This window comes from Protopterus annectens, chromosome 5.part0 (genome assembly GCF_019279795.1).
Source record: "Protopterus annectens isolate FY-2018-M chromosome 5.part0, PAN1.0, whole genome shotgun sequence".
NCBI lineage: Eukaryota > Metazoa > Chordata > Ceratodontiformes > Protopteridae > Protopterus > Protopterus annectens.
Genome location: NC_056735.1, coordinates 1377560927 through 1377576505, shown reverse-complemented (window position 1 = coordinate 1377576505; position 15579 = coordinate 1377560927). Strand labels below are relative to the sequence as shown.

Below are 15579 nucleotides of genomic sequence, written 5' to 3'. Positions count from 1 at the left end.
CTTTCCAACAGGTTTTGTTGATGTCGCATATTAGATTCAGGCCTTTTGAGCAGGTAATGTGCAAGGAGTTAAGACTTGCGGATATGGAGCATCTCTAGCAGGGCAGGGTCTGAGATTGCGCTATAGGCGAGACACAGTTCACCTCTGAGCAATCTGTATGATACAAAGTAGAGAGATGGTGACTTGAGCCTATCCACATAGAACAGGTGCTGCAGGCCATGGAGTCTCTAGGAGGTATTTCTGTGGCCCAGTTGGTGATGTTTGGAAAGGTACATAAACGACGCATTACACTCTACTATTCTTATGAGAGAGGAGTATAGAGAGGTAATAACCTTTTTTCTGGATGCAATCCCTTTACTTACGAGATGACCCACGTAAAAAGCTTTTCTGACCACTGCTGCTACATGATGGTTGAATGTGAGATTGTTATCAACCCGAGTACCCAGGTCTCACCACAGGTTGTGTGCTTAGGAGAATGTTGTTGATGTGGTAAATCAGCAGGAGCAGTGTTTTTCCTGAATGGTATGAGGTTATTTTGCATTTAGCTTTAGGCCATGACTTTGGCACTAGTCATTAGTTGCTGTGAGACCCTCTTGCTGAGAAACAATCTTGCAGTATGTTATCATTTGGAGAGTAAACGACAGCACTCTACTTACAGTCGTCCACAAACTTGGTCAGCCACAGAGCTTTTGTCTTTGCCTGGACCTCTGAGAAGTAGATGCCAAACAGCAGAGTTCCTGAGGAACTCCACTAGTGACAGGTCTGCTATCGGAGGTGGATGTGCCTATTTTGACCTTGAGGGTCCTGTCGGTGAGGCAGTTGGCCACCCACCTGATGAGACCGTGATTTACGCCACGCTGTGTTAGCTTTTCGATGATGCCAGAGTAAGGGACTGTCAAAAATCTTGGCCAAGTCAATGTAAGCTGTATGTATTGACTTTCCCTCATCCAATGCCTTGGTAACAGTCTCAAAGAAGATAACTAGGTTCAACAGGCAAGATCTGCCCTTGACAAATCCTAACTGGGTGGGGTTAAGTGCTTAGAGATTGTCTATGTCCTTGTTTAGGAGATCCATAATAATACCCCTCTTGGCTTTACATATCAGACTTGTCAAGCTAATGGGGTGACAGTTTTCATGGTCATTAGTGGGACCACCTTTGTGCGAGGGGATGACAATGGCAGTTCTCCACTCTGCTGGAATGAAACTTGTACTTCGGTTGTGGTTGATTAGGGTGCTCAATGGCGAAGCTAGTTCTTCCTGGAGATGGTGTAGAATATAACCTGGAATACTATTAGGTCCCATGGAAGCAGTGTTCTTTGCTTTGAACAGGGCCTTTAAACACTTGCTCTACAAAGATGTGAGGTGCAGTACAAGTATCAGGGATATCGAAAGGGCCTTTATTGGGGGGGGGGGGGCAGGAGGTGACATTTGCACTAAACCTAGCAATCAACAGGCTCAGTGTAAGAGATACTGTTGAATACTAATTCAGAACAAACCTGGGCTTTGCCCTGCAGCCTCCTGACGTAACTGAAGAAAGCTTTGTGGTTTCCCTTTGTTTTGGAGGTTAGTTTTGATTCATAATTGGTTTTGAAGGTTTTCACTAGCGATTTAATTTGCTTGTTGAGACCAAGGAGGGAGTTTCTCCAATTTGTAATTTATTCCTGTTTACCCTTGAACAACAATTTCTTTCTTCTGTTGTAAAGCCTCTTGATACAGGATGTCCACCAAACAGGTCTGAGATTCCTTGAGGAATAAGTTTTAGTTCTGTTGGGTCTGGCAGAGTCTATGCAGTCATAAAGGTGCTTGTATACTGCATCAGCATACTGTTCAGCATAGTTGTCTATATCCTCTGTGGGGGGCAGTGGTGTGAAGCTACAGATAACCTCCTTTAGGAGGTTGTAGTCAACTTTTGAGAAGTTTTTTAGCTAGATTACAGCTGGAGGGGGTTAGGAGGGATAGAAATTTCGAATGAGACAGTCTGATGATCGAATCTCACCAGGGAAGAACATACTACTGGAGTGGGGCAGCAGTTGCCCATGTTCGTGAGAACCAAGTCCAGAAAGTTATCTTGCCTTGTGAGGGATGAGACGAGCTGGTCTAGTATGTTAGAACTGATGAAGTAAAGGAATTATTGAGCGAGTGCATTAGTTGAGGAATAGTTCAGTCTATGGTGGGGTAGTTGGAACTCACCAAGGATCAGGGTGTTAAGGGGTACCTTCATGGGGTCGAGTAGATCCAAGTAACAGGCGTGGGTGTCCCAAGTCACGGAAGGGGGTTTATAGCTGGCTGTAACTTGGATGGGTGCCTTGCAAACTTCAGTTGCACCTGGAGTAGTTCCACTGCGTCATGCTGGCAGACCAGTCTGGAGGTATGCCTGTCCTTAATGAAGACAGAGACTCGAGCAGCCTTAGTCTTCCCGACCTCATTTTGGGGTTTGAATGTGTGGAATGAGGTACAGCTTGGTAAGGCAGAGGGTGCTCTCCACAGCCCTGAATAAGGTTTCTGTGATCGCACAGACATCAGTATCTTCCAGTGCAAGGAGTGCCTCCAGTGAGTGCATTTTCAGGTTAAGGCTCCTAGCATTTAGCAGCATAACCTTCAGTTTGCTTTTTGACAGACCTTTTAAGTTGGAAAATTTGTCTTTGGGACATTGCCTAAAAAAGGAACAATGGGGGAGAAGAGAGCCTTGGCCAGAATCCGGAATCCCAGTGGTGTCTCTGGCAAAACACTGAGGCCTGTTAACCATGTCATCACATGCAGACAGATACTGGATCCCCTTGGAATGACACCAGAAATTAAGACAATTGTTGAAGTTAATCATTTTTTGTTGGTATTGTGGTAACATTCCTGGTGAAGGTAGGATGCTGCTTAGGGTTAGGGTCATACCTGCCTGGGAAACATACTCAGAGCTCAATCACATCCTCTCTTCATACAGTCCAGGGAGGTATGTCTCGCATCATTCACACGGAATCATACTTGTTGTGGAGAGACTCAAGTGTGTGTGTGTGTGTGTGTGTGTGTGTGTGTGTGTGTGTGTGATGTGGTGGATTCTGGCATCAGACAACTGACCGTGACCTTCTCCTTATCGAGCCTGGTGAGGGGAACAACAGTGTGTCTCACAACTGAGTCGCCAATGACTAGTAGGTTTGGTTTATTGTTATGCCTTATGGGCTGTGATGGTTTATTGCTTTGCATTATGGTCTTTGTTTGTGAGACACTTGCGCGTTGTCTGCTGTGTGTGATGTTTTTGGTGTTGTGCTTGGAATGTCTGAGTGTGCGTTTTGGAGGCCTCTGCTGTTTAGGTAAGTTTTTATGGAGGACCTCTACATAGGTGGGTGTGTGTTGTGCTTGGTTACGTGATATGAGTGGTTTGGTGTTTGTGCTGGCAATCTCCTCTTTGCCAGGAGTATCGGCTTTGGCTTGAGAGAGCATGGACTCCTGGTTACTGATGTAGATAATTCTTCTACTTGTGAGAAATGTATGTGCCAGGAGAAGAGAGTTGTAGGTAAACATGTGGCAGTTGCTACACTTCCGCAGTATGCCCATGTTTACCAGGCTGGCAGGAGAAACTGATGCGAATTGTTCAGACATGGTGGACTTATGGAGAGAGGGTTTTGATAAGGATTTGTCCACAAGAGAGTGTAGACCACAAAAACCTTACATGTCAAGTAACTGGCTTGAAACACAAGTGCTAAAACCAGAACTAAGATGCTTAGATTAACAGATAAATGTAATCAGGCTACTAACAAGCAGTAATAAATGCAACAGAATAAAAGCACGTGAACACTTAACAGCACATAGCAAAAACAAGATGATAAAGTAGGAAGAAAGTACAGTTTTGTACCTACCATAAATGTAGATGTTCGAAGATCCACATTGCTGCAGTCCTAACACTTGGGTAGTCCGCTGTCCCAGTCGGCCCGAATACCAAAGTATAAGGCTGACGTCGGTCAAGGCGCATTAGTCTGACGTCAGGACGTCAGGGTACAAATGCGCATGACCGACGTCATATCCTCAGTCTTTTCTTGCCCCAGATGTCAGAAGACCCTAAAAAGATAAGGCCAAAACCAAAAAACACCAAACACTCCTGTACCAAATATATGTACAATATATACAAATTTACAAAAGTACAACCCCACCCACACAACCACCCCTAAACACAGAGGGAAGGAGGGAGGGTAAATTGGACTGCAGCAATGTGGATCTTGAACATCTACATTTATGGTAGGTACAAAACTGTACTATGTTCTTCATCCCACATTGCTGCAGTCCTAACACTTGGGTAGAATCCCAAAGCAGAGGTAAGGGAGGCTGGCAAATCATAAAGAAGCTGGAGCTGTCAACATGCCCTGCAAAATAGCCGTGGCAAAACCAGCCCTAGATTTAGAGTAGAGAGGAAGGTGGTAATGCTTAGAGAAAGTATGCACTGAACTCCAAGTAGCTGCATCCAAAATATCCTTAGTTGCCACCCCCCTTAGAAATGCTGTTGAAGTGGCAGTAGCCCTAGTGGAATGAGGCCTAATCCCAGCTGGAATCTCCTTGCCATGATGGGAATAACAAAATGCAATGCAAAACCCAATCCACTTAGAAATAGTTTGTTTTGACACAGGCTTGCCCTGAGAACTCAAAGCAAAAGAAACAAACAACTGCTGAGACTGCCTAAAATCCTTAGTCCTGCTTAAATAATAACGCAACTGCCTGTGTACATCTAAAGTGTGCAAAATCTTTTCCCCTTATTTTGGGGATCTGCATAAAAAGTAGGCAAATGAATAGTTTGGTTTAAAGCCACACTAGAGACCACCTTAGGCATAAAGGAAGGATTAGTACGTAATGATACCCTATCCTTATGGAAAATCAAAAAGGCTCAACCGCCATAAGGGCCTGCAATTCAGAAACCCTTCTTGCAGAAGTAATGGCCAACAAAAAGCAGTCTTCCATGACAAGTATTTCAATTCAGCAGTAGCCGAGGCTCAAAAGGTTGTAGAGTAAGTTTCTCCAACACAAAATTGAGGTCCCAAGCAGGAGTAGGAGCTCTACGTGGGGGTCTTATATTCTTTGCCCTCTAAGAAATTGCTTGAACAAAGGATGAGAAAACAATGGTGGGTCACAATCATAGTGAGCTGAAATTGCTGCAGCATGAATTTTAATGGAAGAGAAAGACAAACCTTTGTCCAATAACTCAGTAAGATATTGAAGAGCCACACTCAAATTAGGCTCAGAAACCTCCAAATCCTTTGCTGCACTCCAAAATAAAAATCTCTTCCATTTTTCTGCGTACACTTTCCTTGTACTAGGTCTTCTGGCTTCCATAATCACATTCAAAACTTGTTGAGGAAGTTGAGACCTGCTGTGGTTCAAAACAGAATATGCCAGGCTGTTAGATGAAGAGAGTGAAGCTTGACATTGAGTAGATGACCGTCCCTCTGAGACAATAGGTGTGGAATCAAAGGTAAAGGCCATGGAGGCTTCCTTACCAGACTCCTCAGTAATGGGTACCAGTGTTGCCGAGGCCAATCTGGAGCTATTAAAATCATCCTTGGCTTGTCTTGTCTGACCTTTAGGAGTACCTTTGGGAGGAGAGGCAGAGGTGGAAAGGCATACACATGAAGATTTTTCCAACTGAAAGAAAGAGCATCCACTTTCCAAGCTGTGTGATGAAACCTTTTCGTGCAAAACTTTGGCAGCTGGTGGTTTAACGGAGAAGCGAACAGATCTATGTCTGGAGTTCCCCATGACACTGTCAATTTACGAAATACATGAAGATCCAGTTTCCACTCGTGGGGATCCATGATTTGCCTGCTTAACACATCTGCTAAGGAGTTCTGTGCTCCGGCAGAAACCTTGCCTGAAGATTTAGTTGCAAGCTGAGCGCAGTCTCCCACAAAATCATTGCTTGCCTGCATAGAGGATAAGAATGTGTTCCCCTTGTTTGTTGATGTACCACATGACAGTTGTGTTGTCTGTTAGAATCAACACCTGCCCTGGAAGAAGTAACTCCTTGAAAGCCATTAATGCAAACTGGACTGCTAACATCTCCTTCATGTTGATATGTAGATGCTGTAGTCTGGCAGGCCACTTGTCTTGTATCCACTTTCCATTCAGATGAGCTCCCAAGCTATGTCTGAGGCATCTGTCGTTAGAATCTGACTCGCCTCTGGCCGGGTCACAGAGAGTCCCTTGTTTAGGTGACATTCCTGAGCCCACCACAGAAATTCCTTTTGAATGCAAGGTATTATTTGAATGACAGTGTCCAAATCCTGGCAGTGCTGTGTCCATACATTTTTGAGATACCATTGTAGCTTCCTCATATGCAGTTTGGCATTGGGAAGCACCAGAATACAAGATGCCATGAACCCTAAGGCTTGAAGGACTGTCCTTGCAGTCAGCCCGGACTGAAGAGATAGTTGATGAAAGTAAAGGGAAAGATTCTTTTGTTTGTCCGGGGTTAAAAAGGCCATCTGGGTTGCTGTCTTCAGTCTCATACCCAGAAAGCACATGTCTTGAGAGGGTACTAGACTGGACTTTATTTCGTTCACAGAATACCCTAGGCATCTTAGCACTGCTATCACATATTCCAAATGCTGAAACAGGTCTTCCTTTTCTTGAGCCAGAATCAGGCAGTCGTCCAAGTAAGGATAGATTTGTATTCCTTTTAGCCTGAAGTAAGCTATCACTGGAGCCAGAACTTTTGTGAATACTCTGGGCAGTAGATAAGCCAAAGGGCAATGCAGAGAACTGATAATGGAATTCCCAGCTCGAAAACGCAGATACTTCCTGCAACTTAGTCTGATAGGCACATGAAGGTAAGCCTCCTTGAGATCTAAAGTTACCATCCAGTGATCTTTTCCCAGCAGAGGTAAAAGCTGTTGTAACGTCAACATTTTGAACTTGGGAATGTCCAGATAAGTGTTGAGGATAGATAAATCCAAAATTGGTCTCCACGTGTTCCCCTTTTTGGTACTAGGAACAGGCGAGAATAAAATCCTAGGCCTCTTTCTGGCACAGGAACCGGCTGAATGGCCCCTATTTGGAGTAACAGAGAAATTTGCTTGTGAGCCTCTTTTCTTTGTAGAGGAGGAATGTCTGGCATGCCTTTGAAAGGAGGCAAGGTATGGAAATAAAACCTGTAACCGTGGTGAATGATATCCAATACCCATCTGTCTTGGGTAATTACACTCCAATTTTCTTTGAAAAGTGCCAGCCTTCCTCCCAAAGGTGCTGCCAGACGAGAAGGTTCTGGCAGCTGAAAAGGCAGGTCATTGGGTCTGTTTACGAAAGGACTGACCCCTGCCCTCACCAGAAGACTGAGCAGGTGAACTCCCTGTTCTAGGCCTAAAAGAACCTTGCCCCTACCACGTCTAGACCTACCCCTAGACTGGGAATCATAAGAAGGATATGTCCATCCCTTAGTAGGCAAATTTCTACTAAACTTCGGAGGCTGAACCTGCAAAAAATCTTTAACAGTCTGCATAGACTTAGCCTTGTCCTCCATTTTCTTTAAAACTGCTTCCACAGGCGAACCAAACAACACATCAGATTGTAACGGAGCATCTAAAATCCTTGTCTTAACATGCTCAGCCAAATTCTGGTCCCTCAGCCAGGTGTGCCTGCGAAGAACAGAACCAGTGGCAGCCACCCTCGAAGAGGCCTGTACAGCATCAAAACCACATTGCAAAGAATGCTTACCCACCTGTTCAGAAACATGAACTAAATCCTGCAACTCTTTACACTCAATACCTTCCGCCAGAGCATCCACCTTAGACTTCAATTGTGAAAGGAGATAATTTTGGTATTTTAACATGTGGAACTGGCAATTCAAAGCCCTCATGGCTAAAGTGGAAGAAGTATACACCTTCTTTCCCCATCTATCCAAAGCCCTTGCCTCTATCAGGAGGAACAGGATTTTTAACAACAGAAGACTTAACACCTTTAGGCCCCTGAGAAACAGTTTCTGGGTCTGCCCTAGGACTCTTAAAAGATACTTATGAGCTTCAGGCACCCTATAATACCTATCCGGTTTAACTGGGGCAGGAGGCAAAGAATCAGGGTTCAGGGAAGCCTCTGCAAAACATCTTCCACCACATCCAGAACAGGAGGTATAGCCAAAGGCCTATGCTGGGGTAGAAACAAAATTCCCTAAGCCTTTTCCTGGAATCAGAGAAATCTTGACCTTCCCATTTAAAATGCTCCCTCATGGAATGAAGAGTCTCTGAAAAGAAAAATCCTCAGGAGGAGAAGTCAAGGGGTAGAATCATCTACATCAGAATCAGAATAAGGAGGATACTCCTGCAAGTCTTCAGCCAAGACTCAGAAGCCTCGAACACTGCTCAAAACTCTCAAGCTCAGGTTCCACCCTAGGCCTCTTATCAGGAGGGGCATAGAACCTCTAATCATAGTAATCAAATCTTCTGCCATTTTAAGCATATGTTTCTTAGGCAGAGACCCTGAAGAACTAGGAGAAACACCCACTGAAGTTAAACCTGGCCTGCCTCTCAAGAAGCCTTGGAAACAGAAGGAGGGCCTAACCACCTTAGGAAGGGAGGGAGAACAGCTACCTGAGAAGCCCCTCAGCCTGGCCTACCTCCTGAGAGGACACATCTTGTAACAGTAAAGTCTCTCCCTGAGACTCCAAAGAAACTTCTGGCAGAACCTCCGGCTCCACCGTGCCTCTAAAGAACCGACGTCCGGGACAGACGGTTCTTCCAACCTAGGCTTTGCTGCTTTGTCCTTGCGCTTTTAGATAAGCGGCGCCGGAGCATCCGACGGCATTTTATAATTACAACGCTTCCCAAAAACTAACCTGGCACAGTCTAATCTCCTCTTTATAGTGCGTTTGTTAAATCTAGCACAAGAGCGACATCCAACAACGTCGTGCTCAGGCCCTAAGCAAGGTATACACAAGGTATGGTAATCCCTATGAGGTATCGGTTTCCCACAAGAAATACAGTTATTCACTTTTTCTGACATCCGGTTAAATACTGAGGCAAGAAAAAAACAAAATATTCCCCAACGGGGTACTTAGCCAACTTTGATTCGGTCTGAAACTCCGACTTCAGAAAATTTCAGAATGCCAACCTGCACTCGCAATACCGCTTCTGCATCGGACCATGCGGCAAAAAAGACTGAGGATATGACGTCGGTCATGCGCATTTGTACCCTGACGTCCTGACGTCAGACTAATGCGCCTTGACCGACGTCAGCCTTATACTTTGGTATTCGGGCCGACTGGGACAGCGGACTACCCAAGTGTTAGGACTGCAGCAATGTGGGATGAAGAACATCACAACTACAGTAAAAGCAGCTGAATAAATTGCAATTATTATTTTTGAGTGTTGAGGGAGGAAATAGAAAATAGTTCAAGATTAGGAAATGCTCTACCTTTATTCAGTAGACTGAGCTATGAGATGGGACATGGAGAAGTGACCAAAATCAAAGTAGTACGGGGGTAATCCTTCCCAAATGACCTCACTGCACTCAGTTGAGTGAGCAAATGAGATGGGAATGGGAGGAGTGACCAAAATATATTTTACAGCGGGGTGGGCAATTCCAACACCACCTACTTTAAGAATACACCACCACTTGAGTAGGTGGCTGAGAAAAACAGAATGCACACAGAATACAGAGGACAAATATATAAATGCAGTACAGTACAATTAAGTGCAAAAAAAGTATACTTGTCACTTGTTATATCAGACAGTTATAGAATCCAACACAGCCAAGTTTAGCTCTGCTATATCAGCTCTGCACAAATTCACAGAATGTAGTCTTTGTACTAGAAGTACAATACTGAAAATAAGCCTCAGCCAAGCAGATAAATGCAGAGGTACTGGCCAATGGCTAACACCTTAGGGTGGGCCGATTCCAAAGAAACCAAAACCTCCCTCCTGAAACTAGTATTTTGATAGAGAAGGAGACAAATAAGGGTAAGCTGTACTAATGCTGTTTAAGCAGGACACCTTTCCCAATGGCTGCTGTAGCCAGTGATGAAAGAACGGAGATATTTTCGGAGGTCATTAAAGGGTGTAGCTGATCTTGGATCAAAACATTCATGTATACTCATGAAAGTTGAGAGATTAGTCAAGCAAGATCATTATCAGAACAAAGTAATGATGCTGATAATAAAGAGCACAGCCTTCATATGGGGGGGGGGGGGGGTTGGTGGTAAGGTGAAGCTTTTTGGAGTTGAGCCAGTGGTTTAGTTCTAGGTCAGTTTATAAGATTCAATTACCTACACTGAGCTGATCTGTAGGTAACCATGTCATTGGCGAGGAGTTTTAACCGAGGTAGGTCAAAGGATAAAACAGACAAATAGTGTACTGGGGAAAGTACTGATCTCTAGGATACGCCCGAGTTGAGTGCAGGCAATGTGTAATAGAGACAAGCCAGCCTTCACAAACACACACACACAAAAGATCGGTTAAGTCAGGAAGTCTTAACTGTAGGGGGCTACTATTACTGAGTGGTCCACTATGTCAAAAGCACAGGTCAGATCAACGAAAATGGCACCAATAAGATTTCCTTAATCCACGTCAGAGAGAATGTCAGCAGACTCCAGAGTGCAATCAATGTTCTCCTACCTGCCCTGAAGCAGTGAAGTTTGATGGAGACAGAAAAATATTTTTATTTTAATTTTACATTTTAAAATAAAATCAGAAATGTTATGCAGCATTAGTTGAAATGCTACATTGTCCTGATTTAGGAATGGGGTCCATTCCCATCAAGTTATGTAAAAACCTAAGCAATGGGGAAATTAAACATGGGCAGAAAAAACACTGTTGAACATGTACAGTTTCTGAAAAACTGAAGCATGATCACTTATTTTAGTAGCACTGCTTCAATATAAATGTTTAATTGTGTTACAGAAATAGCTTTATGACTACATTCTGCTGTTTAAATTTTTATCATCATTTACTGTTCCACAGAAAATATCATTTGCTGTATGACTATACATATCTTAGCCTGAAAAGCTTAGATTTCAAGAATATGTAGCAGACAGGTGGTACAATTCTCTTACAAGTTGCCACTGGGGCCTAACAATTTTCTGTGTTGTGTGCAATTCAGAGTATTAACCATCTGAAATGACAAAACACTTAACTACCTAAAACATTAGGACAAGACAAATGTCAACTAGGAAATATCGGTTTATTAGCCCTTGAGAGGGGGGAATCAATTTAAAGCAAGAAAAGAATCCAGCATTATAAAAACATTAGAACTGAAGACATCATATAGCAGCATTACCTTTACACAGTAGCACTAGCCAAAAACGCACATGTAGAACTAATTAAGCAGAAGCCCATTCATCCTACTGTTAGAACTGTCCTCCAAAAAAGACATTCTTATCAGATGGGGAGCAGTGTTTGACGATATTAAAAGGTGAAAAGCTAACAATTACAGTGATACCACAAGGTATGGGTACAGACACTGATCCTGAGCATCACAATCCAACTTCAAAATAATGAACAATGCAGACACCAATCCTGCAAAACATAACGTGATTTTAAAACAAGTACTTAGTCTATTACAGTACTCAGTTTGCCTGCTACCGCAGCATCTTATCTTTTTTTTATCCTCTAGCCCAAGTTTCATGGTGAAATATTATCCACCTCATCTCTGTGACTACTCTAGTACACTACACTTCATCCTTCTATTATTGTATTTTACTGACTAAACCCCCACCTATACTCATCCCACTTCTACCCTATTCTCTTTACACATCTCTTATATTACTCTACCTTACAGCATATGCTTTTCTACCGATTGTTTTTCTCAACATTCCTCCCTCTCTTGTCTCAGGTTCACCAAGGCCTCGCGTACCTTGTCAGTTCTCAGGAGACTAGCTTCCATGGTCTGTTCATCCTGACCTCCTTTTGCTTTCTTGGGAATTTCTAACCAGGAATTACCTGCTGATGCCAAAGGGAAAGAAATCAAATGGCCTAGGGAGATTAGTTTTGTTGCTCAAGGAAAGCCTTAATCTAACACCCTGGATTATGTAAATAAAAAAAAAAAAAAAAATTAAAGTTTTGGTTAGGGGTCATTACTTTTTTTGTAAACTTAAATTAACACAAAGCTTGCCAGCACGGTTAAGTGAGCCTCACGAGACCAAAAAATTCATGTTCGCATTTAAACTTCCAAAATAATACTTGCTCAAGCCAATAATCTTAGTACAACTTCAAAACAATCTACTGTCAAGCTTTACCAGAAAAACTGCATCACTAACCCCAATGAAAAACAAACAATCTTACAAAACTCGTATGCACATCAAAAGTGGAAACAGAGCATAATATCTTTATGAAAGGGGAACGATCTTCAGAACTTTGTCAAACTGACAGGTAAATATATTTGGGCCATCAGCTAAAAACATTTGGAAAAGGTGGGTTCTTCAGCAAAATTAAGCATTACAACTACAATCACCATCCATGAAAAGAAAAGTTCATCCCGGTTTCTAGTCCAGCGTAACCTGGAGCTATGGATGGGAATGAGGAAATTTACCCCAGGACTGTACCTTGTACTACCTATGGGCAGAGGCAGCAGCTAAATGCTCCTTCCTACAATATGGCCCCTATAAAATATTTAGCGGTTTTAACATAGAAAACCACAATCTCACAAAGAACTAATCATTATTCTTGGAGCAGCATGCAAATATAAACCTTGGAATTGGGTAAGGGTGATTCGAACTAATGGGATAACTGTCTAGCATTAAAATGATCCGCAAGGGCAGTTGGCCCAGTATAACCCTACTAACTTAAGGATACTCACCTATATTTCACCTATATTTCAGAGAAATGGTGAAGAAAAGTACAGTTTTGTACCTACCATAAATGTAGATGTCCGATAGGAATGCATCTGCAGTCCTTACAAATGGGTTGTCCTGTCGTCAGGCAGCCCTTCGGTCGGCCGGATTCCAAAGTCTGGGTCTGGCTTCGGCTGGTGTCGCACTTCACCCAACGTCATAGCTGCAGTTACTCTGGTATAAAGGCATCAGCCGACGCCATTTTCCTCAGTGTTTCTTGCCCCAGATGCCAGGTGCCCTCTAGGAAGGCTAAATTTGGATAAATGCCAATGATTCCAAATATTAGAGAGCAAACAAAAAATAAGCATGTATGTACATATATACAAACAAATACACCATAATAGATTCCCCCAGCTAGCTATAAGAGGGGCAAATACCCTAGGAGTTCCACAGAGGGGAAGGAGGGTGGGTAATCCTGACTGCAGATGCATTCCTCTCGGACATCTACATTTATGGTAGGTACAAAACTGTACTATGTCCTTCAAGGATGCATCTGCAGTCCTTACAAATGGGTAGAATACCATAGCAAAACTGGGGGAGGAGGAAAGATAGAATTATGGTGTAGTTAAGATCCCTTGCAAAACAGCAGTGGCAAAACCTGCTCGGGCTCTAGAGTATAAAGGTAAATTATAATGCTTGGCAAATGTATGCACGGAGCTCCAAGTAGCAGCCTCTAAAAGTCTTTGGTAGCCACTCCTCGTAGAAAAGCTGTGGTAGTGGCTGTAGCTCTTGTGGAGTGAGGCCTGATGTTTTCTGGAGTTTTCTTTACATGGTAGGAGTAACAGAATCTAATGCAATTTCCTATCCACTTAGATATTGTCTGTTTTGAAATTGCTTTCCCTTCCATTCCTGCTGCATATGCTACCAGTAGCTGGTCAGTTTTTCTATTGCTCTTGGTCCTGTCCAAGTAGTAGCATAATAGTATGTGTACATCCAAGGTATGCAACAGTCTTTCTCCCCTGTTCTGCGGATTGGGGAAGAATGTAGGTAGGTGGATAGCCTGATTTAAAGATACTCTGGAGACCACCTTAGGCATAAAAGTAGGATTTGTTCTCATGGACACTCTATCTTAATGGAAGATCAGAAAGGGCTGTACTGCCATTAATGCCTGTAGCTCAGAAACCCTTCTTGCTGAAGTGATTGCCAGCAGGAAAGCAGTTTTCCATGATAAGTATTGCAATTCTGCTGTTGCTGCTGGTTCGAAAGGAGGAAGTGTCAATTTTTCTAGCACAAAGTTCAAGTCCCATGCAGGTAATGGTGGCTTCCTAGGAGGTTTTACATTTTTAATTCCTCTCAGAAACTGCCGTAGCAGAGGATGTGAGAAGACTGGAGGATCCAAGTCGTATTCTGCTGAAATAGCTGATGCATGAATCTTAATGGAAGAATAGGACAGGCCTTTGTGAAATAGCTCTGCCAAGTATTCCAGGATGTTGGCTATGTTTACCAGTGACACATCTTCCCCTTTGGTAGTACTCCAAATGAGATATCTTTTCCATTTTGCTGAATAGGTTTTCCTTGTTGAAGGTCTGCGAGCTTCCAAGATAATGTCCTTAACCCTTTGAGATTTGTCTTATGCAATGTTCCAGGCAGTCAGCTGCAGAGTTTTCAGGTTTGGATGCAGGGTGTTGTAGTTGTTCTGAGTTAACAGCAAGGGAACTAGGGGTAAAGGCCATATCTGTTCCCGAGACATGCTCCTCAGTAATGGGTACCAATGTTGCCTTGGCCAATCTGGAGCTATCAGAATGATCCTTGGACGGTCCTCTTTGATCTTCAATAGCACCTTGTGCATCAAAGGAAGTGGTGGGAATGCATATGCTGTCAGTTTTTCCCAACTGAAGGATAGGGAGTCCACCTTCCATGCCAGTGGGTGGTACGTCCTGGTGCAGAATTTCTTTAATTGGTGATTGTGTGGGGATGCAAATAAGTCTATTTCTGGGAGACCCCATTTTCTTGTAATGGTATTGAAGATGTCCGGATGCAGCATCCATGGTAGTCCTGCTTAATATGTCTGCTAGAGTGTTTTCTTTTCCTGGTACAAAGATTGCTTGTAACTGAATGTTGTAACTCAGGGCCACATTCCAGAGGTCCAGGGCCATCCAGCATAGAGGGTACGAATGTGTGCCTCCCTGCTTGTTAATGTACCACATAACTGTGGTGTTGTCTGTCCTTATCATCAATTGGCCTTGTCGAAGAAATGGTTTGAAAGTCTGAATTGCCAGTTTTACTGCCAGCATTTCTTTTAGGTTTATGTGTAGGTGCAGCTGCTCTTGAGTCCATAAACCTTGTATGCATTTGTCCATCATGTGGGCCCCCCAACCGAGGTCTGAAGCGTCTGTTGTGATGGTTTGGCTTGGTTGAGTGCTGTGGAAGGGCAATCCTTCGTTTGATTGACAGGCCTGAGCCCACCATAGGAATTCTTGCTTCAGGCATGGAATTATTGGAATTTGAGTTTCTAGGCTGTGCTTGTGCTGAGACCATAAATTCCTTAGGTATCACTGTAGCTTTCTCATATGCAGTCTGGCATGTGGGACCAATATTATGCAGGATGCCATGAAGCCCAATGCTTGTAGGACTTTTCTTGCTGTTAGATGGTTTTGCTTTGTTAATGCCAAGAAGTAGAGAGGAGTTGCTCCTGTTTTCTACTGTTAGGAATGCCATTTGTTTGATGTGTCCAGCTCCGCACCCAAGAAGGTTATCTTTTGGGATGGTATCAGCCTTGACTTTTTTATATTGACTGTATATCCCAGGGCTTGTAGAAGGTAAATGACTCTTTTCAAGTCTTCTGCTAG

The 15579-nt window shown here is 43.3% G+C and overlaps 1 protein-coding gene across 1 annotated transcript in view; it reads right to left on the bottom strand.

Annotated features, from left to right (window-relative positions):
* The window catches only part of EED (embryonic ectoderm development), a 967389-nt gene that overhangs the window by 678077 nt on the left and 273733 nt on the right, over positions 1-15579 (bottom strand). The gene's annotated exons all lie outside the window — the stretch shown is intronic.